An 8,668-nucleotide genomic window follows, 5' to 3' on the forward strand; every position below is an offset into this window, starting at 1 on the left:
ATGGTAGATTTAAGAAATCCAAAAGCAGGGATAGTTATGAAGAGTCAAGTCTTTTGTCCTCAGGACATGTAAAGCATAAGCAATAGAGAACAAGTTTACTCAGTCTGCATCACTAATATGCATCCTTTGGCACAGTGAATAACTTCTATAGGTGAAAGTTTCACTGACTCGGAGTTGGGCTGGCCAGTGAGTGGTAATGAGACTTATGCCTTCTTGGTATGTTACTTAGAAAGAGGGGCAGGAAGACGTTAAACCTCATGCTCAGGGATAAAATCAACTCTCTAAAACTATATAAGATCCTCTATATAATATTCTAACTGTCCAGCTTTTATTTTCACTGGGAATCTAACTTTATAGAAATTATCAGTCAAAATTCAAGTAATAACTGTGGTGATTTTAGCCACCCACTAGGAATTTGACTCAGATTTCCTAATAGGTTCTTGGGGCTGAATTAATTTTAGGGGCGCCTGGGTGGCGCAGTCGGTTAAGCGTCCGACTTCAGCCAGGTCACGATCTCGCGGTCCGTGAGTTCGAGCCCCGCGTCAGGCTCTGGGCTGATGGTTCGGAGCCTGGAGCCTGTTTCCGATTCTGTGTCTCCCTCTCTCTCTGCCCCTCCCCTGTTCATGCTCTGTCTCTCTCTGTCCCAAAAATAAATAAAAACGTTGAAAAAAAATAAAAAATAAAGTGCATCCTTCCTGAGCGTATTTCAATTTGTTCTGCCCAGGGTTGCTCCCAGGTGGAGCTGGAAGAGTTCAAGACCACTTTATTTTCTTTCCTTTTTTTTCAAGACCACCTCAAACTCCACGATTAGCTAGAGCTTTTTGTTTATTTTGTTTTTTGAATCGTTGGGAAATTCACAAGAGTCATTTTCCTCCGACAAAGCTTGGGTTGAGTCCGACAAAAGTCACTGGCAAATCCTGTGGAGTAAGTATTTCTTTTCCTAGTTTATACGCTGAAGAAAAGTACCTTTGGGGGGATTTCCAGAGTCACGTAGGAGTTTCTGTCCAGTGTTCCACTATAACAGGACAAGTCTTCATTTTCTCCCCTGCTCACTACACCTTTTAGAACTCAAGCACTAGGCCACCCATGTAGACAGATGCCTCCAGTTGCTCTCTGTATTTAAGAGACTCTTGTGGTTTGCCTCCCTGTTTTTTTTTTTTTATTGTGTTTTCCCTTCCCTTCCCCTATGTTCATCTGTTGTGTTTCTCAAATTTCACATATGAGTGAAATCATATATTTGTCTTTCTCCGACTGACTTATTTCACTTAGCATAATATATGCTAGTTCTATCCATGTTGCTGCAAATGGCAACATTTCATTCTTTTTGATTGCTGAGTAATATTCCATTGTGTATATACACCACATCTTCTTTATCCACTCACCAGTCAATGGACATTTGGGTTCTTTCCATAGTTTGGCTATTATTGATAGCACTGCTATAAACTTTGTGGTGCATGTGTCCCTTAGAAGAAGCATTTTTGTATCCTTTGGTTAAATACCTCATAATACGATTGCTGAGTTGTAGGGTAGTTCTATTTTTAATTTTTTGAGGAACCTCCATACTGTTTTCCAGAGTGGTGGCACCAGTTTGCATTCCCGCCAACAGTGCAAATGTGTTCCTTGCCAACATCTGCATGCATCCTCACCAATATCTGTTGTTTCCTGAGGTATTAATTTTAGCCATTCTGACAGGTGTGAGGTAGTATCTCTTTGTAGTTTTGATTTGTATTTCTCTGATGATGAGGGATGTTGAGCATCTTTTAATGTGTCTGTTAGCCATCTAGATACCTTCTTTCGAAAAGTGTCTGTTCATATCTTTTGGCCAATTCTTCACTGGAGTATTCGTTCTCTAGGTATGACACATTCTCGATACATTTAGGATATTAACCCTTTATCCCATATATCACTTGCAAATATCTTCTCCCATTCCATCAGTTGCTTTTTACTTTTGTTGATGTTTCCTTTGTTGTGCAAAAGCTTTTTATCTTGATGAGGTCCCAATAGTTCATTTTTGCTTCTGTTTCCCTTGCCTCCAGAGACGTGCTTGGTAAGAAGTTGCTGCAGCCGAGGTCAATGCTGCCTGTTTTTTCCTGTAGGATTTTGATGGTTTCCTGTCTCCCATTTAGGTCTTTCATCCATTTTGAATTTATGATTATGTATGGTGTAAGAAAGTGGTCCAGGTTCATTCTTGTGTATGTTGCTATCCAGTTTTAGCAACACCATTTGCTAAAAGGGACTTTTTTCCATTGGATATTCTTTCCTCCTTTGTCGAAGATGAGTTGGTCATACATCTGTGGGTCCATTTCTGGGTTCTCTATTCTGTTCCATTGATCTATGTGTCTGTTTTTGTGCCAATACCATACTGTCTTGATGATTACAGCTTTGTAATGCAGGTTAAAGTCTGGGACAATGATGCCTCCGGCTTTGATTTTCTTGTTGAACGTTACGTTGGCTATTCGGAGTCTCTTCTGGTTCCATACAAATTTTAGAATTCTTTGTTCCAGCTCTGTGAAGAATGCTGGTGTTATTTTGTTAGGCATTGCATTGAATGTGTAGATTACTTTAGTAGTATACACATTTTAACAATATTTGTTCTTCTAATCCATGAGAATGGAATGTTTTTCTCTTTCTTTGTGTCTTCTTCAATTACTTGCATAAGCTTTCTATATTTTTAAGTGTACAGATCTTTTACCTCTTTGGTTAGGTTTATTCCTAGATATCTTATGGGTTTTGGTACAATTATGAATGGAATCAATTCCTTGATTTCTCTTTCTGCTGCTTCATTATTGGTGTATAGAAATGCCATAGATTTCTGTACATTGATTTTATATCCTGTGACTTTGCTGAATTCATGTATCAGTTCTAGAACTTTTTTGGTGGAGTCTTTCAGGTTTCCCACATAGAGTATCATGTTGTCTGTGAAGAGTGAAAATTTTACTTCTTCCATGCCAATGTGTATGCCTTTTATCTCTCTCTCTCTCCCTCCCTCTCTCTCTCTCTCCTTTTATCTCTTTTTGTTGTCTGATTGCTTAGGCCAGGACTTCCAGTACTCTATTGAACAACAGCGGTGAGAGTGGACATCTCTGTCATTTCCTGACCTTAGGGGGAAAGGTCTCAGTTTTTCCTTACTGAGGATGATATTAGCTATGGGTCTTTTGTATATGGCCTTTGTGATGTTGAGGTAGGTTCCTTCTATCCCCACTTTCATGAGGATTTTTATCAAGAAAGGATGCTGTATTTTGTCAAATGCTTTTTCTTCATCTATGTAGAGGATCATATGGTTCTTATCCTCTCTTCTTTCAATGTGGTGTATCACATTGATTGATTTGCGAATATTGAACCAGTGCTGCAGCCCAGGAATAAATCACACTTGATCATGGTGAATAATTCTTTTTTTTAAGGTTATTTATTTATTTCGAGAGAGAGAGAGAGCATGAGTAGGGAGGGGAAGAAAGAGAGGGAGAGAGAGAACTCACGAACTGTGAGATCATTATCTGAACTGAAAGCAAGAGTCGGACACTTAACCAACTGAGCCACCTAGGCGACCTGTGAATAATTCTTTTAATATACTGTTGAATTCAATTTGCTAGTATCTTGTTGAGAATTTTTGCATCCAATTTCATCAGGGACATTGGCCTGTAATTCTTCTTTTTAGTGGAGTCTCTGTCTGGTTTTGAAATCATGGTAATACTGGCTTCATAGAATGAGTCTAGCTTCATAGAATGAAATCACAGTAATACTGGCTTCATAATACTGGCATCCATTTCTATTTTGGGGGACAGTTTGAGAAGAATAGGTGTTAACTCTTCTTTAAATGTCTCGTAGAATTCCCTTGGGAAGCCATCTGGCCAAGGACTCTTGTTTGTTGGGAGATTTTTGATAAGTAATTCAATTTCTTTGCTGGTTATGGGCCTGCTCAAATTTTCTATTTCTTCCTGTTTCAGTTTTGGTAGTGAGTGAGTTTCTAGGAATTTGCCCATTTCCTCCAGATTGCCCGGTGTGCTGGCATATAATTTTTCATAGTATTCTCTTATAATTGCTTGTACTTCCGTGCTGTTGGTTGTGAGTTTTCCTCTTTCATTCGTGATTTTATCTGTTTGGGTCCTTTGCCTTTTCGTTTTGATAAGTCTGGCTCGGGGTTTATCAATTTTGTTAATTCTTTCAAAGAACCAGCATTTAGTTTCATTGATCTGTTCTTTTTGTTTGTTTCTACAGAATTTATTTCTGCTCTAATCTTTATTGTGTCCCTTCTTCTGCTGGCTTTAGGCTTTATTTGCTGCCTGCTTTTCCAGCTCCTTTAGGTGTAAGAATAGATTGTGTATTTGTGACCTTTCTTACCTCTTGAGAAAGGCCTGAATTTCCATTTTCCTCTTAGGACTGCCTTTGCTGCATCTGAAAGGGTTTGGACTGTCGTGTTTTCACTTTCATTTGCTTCCGTGTATTTTTTTTATTTCTTCTGTAATTTTCTGGTTAACCCATTCAATCTTAAGTAGGATGTTCTTTCACCTCCAGGTATTTGAGGGCTTTCCAAAATTTTTCTTGTGACCATTGCACTGTGGTCTGAAAATACGCATGGCATGATCTCAATCTTTTTGTACCTGTTGAGGGCTGATTTGTGACCCAGTATGTGATCTATTCTGGAGAATGTTCCATGTGCACTTGAGAAGAATGTGTATTCTGCTGCTTTAGGATGAAATGTTCTGAATATATCTGTTAAGTCCAACTGGTCCAGTGGGTCATGCAGAGCCATTGTTTCCTTGTTGATATTCTGCTTACATGATTGGTCATTGCTATAAGTGGAGTATTAAAGTCCCCTACTATTATGATATTATTACCAATGAGTTTCTTTATGTTTGTTTTTAATTGATTTATATATTTGGGTGTTTCCACATTGGGGACATAAATATTTATAATTGTTAGATATTCTTGATGGGTACACCCCTTAATTATGATATAATGCCCTTCTTCATCTTTCGTTACGGTCTGTGTTGTTTTTTTTTTTTAATTTTTTTTTTTTAACGTTTATTTATTTTTGAGACAGAGACCGAGCATGAACGGGGGAGGGTCAGAGAGAGAGGGAGACACAGAATCTGAAACAGGCTCCAGGCTCTGAGCGGTCAGCACAGAGCCCGACGCGGGGCTCGAACTCACGGACCGCGAGATCATGACCTGAGCCAAAGTCGGACGCTTAACCGACTGAGCCACCCAGGCGCCCCACGGTCTGTGTTTTAAAATCTAATTCGGGGGCGCCTGGGTGGCGCAGTCGGTTAAGCGTCCGACTTCAGCCAGGTCACGATCTCGCGGTCCATGAGTTCGAGCCCCGCGTCAGGCTCTGGGCTGATGGCTCAGAGCCTGGAGCCTGTTTCCGATTCTGTGTCTCCCTCTCTCTCTGCCTCTCCCCCGTTCATGCTCTGTCTCTCTCTGTCCCAAAAATAAATAAACGTTGAAAAAAAAAATTAAAATAAATAAATAAATAAATAAAATCTAATTCGTCTGGGGTGCCTGGGTGGCTCAGTCAGTCAAACATCCGGCTCTTGATTTCGGTTCAGATCATGATCTTGCTGTTGTTAGTGGGTTTGAGCCCTGCATCGGGCTCTCGCTGATGGTGAAGAGCCTGCCTGGGATCCTCTCTCTTTCTCCCTCTCTGTCTCTACCCCTGCTAACTCATGTTGTCCCTCTCTTTCTCTCTCAAAAATAAACTTTAAAACATAAATATTAAAAAAAAATAAAATCTAGTTTGTTGGATATAAGTACAGATATTCTAGCTTTCTTTTGACCTCCATTAGCATGATAGATAATTCCCACCCCTTCACTTTCAATCTGCAGATGTCTTTAGGTCTAAAACGAGTCTTTCGTAGGTAGCATATAGATGGACCTTGGTCTTTTTATGCATCCAGATACCCTATGTCTCTTGACTGGAGCATTTAGTCCATTTACATTCAGAGTGGTTATTGAAAAATATGAATTTAGTGCCATTGTGTGTAGACTTGGTGTTTCTGGTGATGTTCTTTGGTCCTTTGTAGTCTTAGTTGCTTTGGTCTTGTTTGTTAATTTCCTCTACTCAGAGAGTCCTCCTTAAAATTTCTTGCTGGGCTGGTTTAGAGGTCATGAACTCCTGCAGTTTTTGTTTGTCCAGGTAATGCTTTATCTCTCCTATTCTGAATGGCAGTCTTGCTGGATAAAGGATTCTTGGCTGCAGATTTTCCCCATTCAGCACATTGAATAGTTCCTGCCACTCTCTTCTGACCTGCCAAGTTTCAGTGGCTAGGTCTGCTACTAACCTTAGGTGCCTAGCCTTGTAGGTTAATGACCTTTTGTCCCTAGCTGCTTTCAGAATTCTCTTTATCTTTGCATTTTGCCAGTTTCACTATATGTCACGGTATTGACCTGTTTTTGATGATTTTGATGGGAGTTCTCTGTGCCTCTTGGACTTGGATGCCTGTTTCCTTCCCCATATTAGGGAAGTTCTCCACTATAATTTTTTTTTTAATTTTTTTTTTCAACGTTTATTTATTTTTGGGACAGAGAGAGACAGAGCATGAACGGGCGAGGGGCAGAGAGAGAGAGAGACACAGAATCGGAAACAGGCTCCAGGCTCTGAGCCATCAGCCCAGAGCCCGACGCGGGGCTCGAACTCACGGACCGTGAGATCGTGACCTGGTTGAAGTCGGACGCTTAACCGACTGCGCCACCCAGGCGCCCCTCCACTATAATTTGTTCAAATAAACCTTCTGCCCTTTTTTTCTGCTCTTGTCCTTCTCGGACTTCTATGATATGGATATTATTTCGTTTTATGGAATTACTAAGCTCTCTAAGTCTCCCCTCATGGTCTAATATTTTCCTTTCCTTCTTTTCACCTTCATTATTTTCCATAGTTTTATCTTCGATATCCCTTATTATCTCTTATCCTTCTCCAATCCTCATTGTGACTGTATCCAGTCAGTTTTGCATTTCAGTTGTAGCATTTTTTATTTCAGCCTGATTAAGTTTTAGGTTTTTGATCTCTGCAGCAAGCGTTTCTTCTAGGCTTTTTTTCAAGCCCGGCTAGCAGCCTTATGACTGTTGTTTTAAATTCCTATTCAGATACATTGCTTACATCTGTTTTTTTTTTATAATTTTTTTTAACGTTTATTTATTTTTGAGACAGAGAGAGACAGATCATGAATGGGGGAGGGGCAGAGAGAGAGGGAGACACAGAATCAGAAGCAGGCTCCAGGCTCTGAGCCGTCAGCCCAGAGCCCGACGCGGGGCTCGAACTCACAGATCGCGAGATCGTGACCTGAGCTGAAGTCGGACGCTCAACCGACTGAGCCACCCAGGCGCCCCTGCTTACATCTGTTTTGAGCAAGTCCCTGGTTGTGATTTCTTCCTGACTTTTCCTTTGGGGAAACCTTCTCTGTCTTGTCATTTTGGTTCAGTTTCTATCTTTTGCGTGTTTTAAAAGCTTGTTATGTTTCTTGTACCTGAGAGTAATGCTATGTTAAAAAGAGGTCATACACTGTCCAGGGCCTGGCACTCGAGGAAGTGTTTCTGGTGCATGCTGTGTGCACTCTGCTGTTGCCTTTTAGCTACTCTTTCCCACCGGTCAGGCCTCTGCAGATCTCCTCCTTGCCTGCAGTGAGGGAGCGTTTGGACCGTTAACTAGGCGTGCTTTGATTTGTGGTTGAAGTTAGCCTCATAGCTGCCATGCGGTCTCCCTCAAACTGTGGAGATCCTGCTGTCATTCTGCAGATTGACTTTTGGGTGTTCCAAGTGACCTGACCTCAATACAGCTGTGTAAGGGACAAGGAAATCCCAGGGTCCCCCTATGTCTCTGCCATCTTAATTCCTCCCCTCTGAGAGTCCGAGAATCTTAAGCAGGCTCCACACTCGGTACAGGGCCCAACACAGACTTGATCCCACAACCCTGGAATCATGACCTGAGCCAAAATCAAGGGTTGGATGCTCAACTGACCGAGCCACCCAGGTGGCCCAGCCATACATTTGAAAGCTATACATACAAAAACACACACACACACACACACACATCCATGCATTTATGCACATATGTCTCTGTGTGTATGCGTGTGTGTGTGTTTTAGCATTTTTAGATATTCTATACCTAGAGGATTTGTCTAGACGCTTAATCTGCCATAACACCCAATATGAAAAATCTGACAAAACCTATTTGTCCACAAGTTCACACTCCCCCTTCCACCCCCATTCTTAAAAAAAAAAAAGAAAAGAAAGAAAGAAAAGAAAAGAAAAGAAAAGAGAAGAAAAACACTTTAAATAAACACGTCTCTGGGAAAATGTACCATATTCATTCTGTGATTTCATTTACCCCTGGACATTCTTGCATCAATCATGGATGAAAGAACACAGAGGAGTGAAAGATAAGATTTAAAAGTTAAGCTGCAGTCACATTTAAAGCAGTCTTAAATGCAGACGTAAGAATATTTGCCCTTCTAAATTGTCACTTTTGTGATTCCATAGATTGAAATTCACTGCCAGCTGTGCTTCGAAGTGGCAATAGTTGTTGATATTGTTATTGTTGTTGTTGTTGTTGTTGTTGTTTCAAATAGTTTCTTTCACTCAAAATGTTAAGTGGTTCCTGTGCATCTGACACTAGTTTCATGCTGTGAGTAGAGTGAAAGAAATTATAAAAGACAAGTTTTGCCCTTAGGTA

The sequence above is a fragment of the Puma concolor genome, chromosome E4, assembly GCF_028749965.1.
Source record: "Puma concolor isolate L17-30 chromosome E4, mPumCon1.1.hap2, whole genome shotgun sequence".
Lineage (NCBI taxonomy): Eukaryota > Metazoa > Chordata > Mammalia > Carnivora > Felidae > Puma > Puma concolor.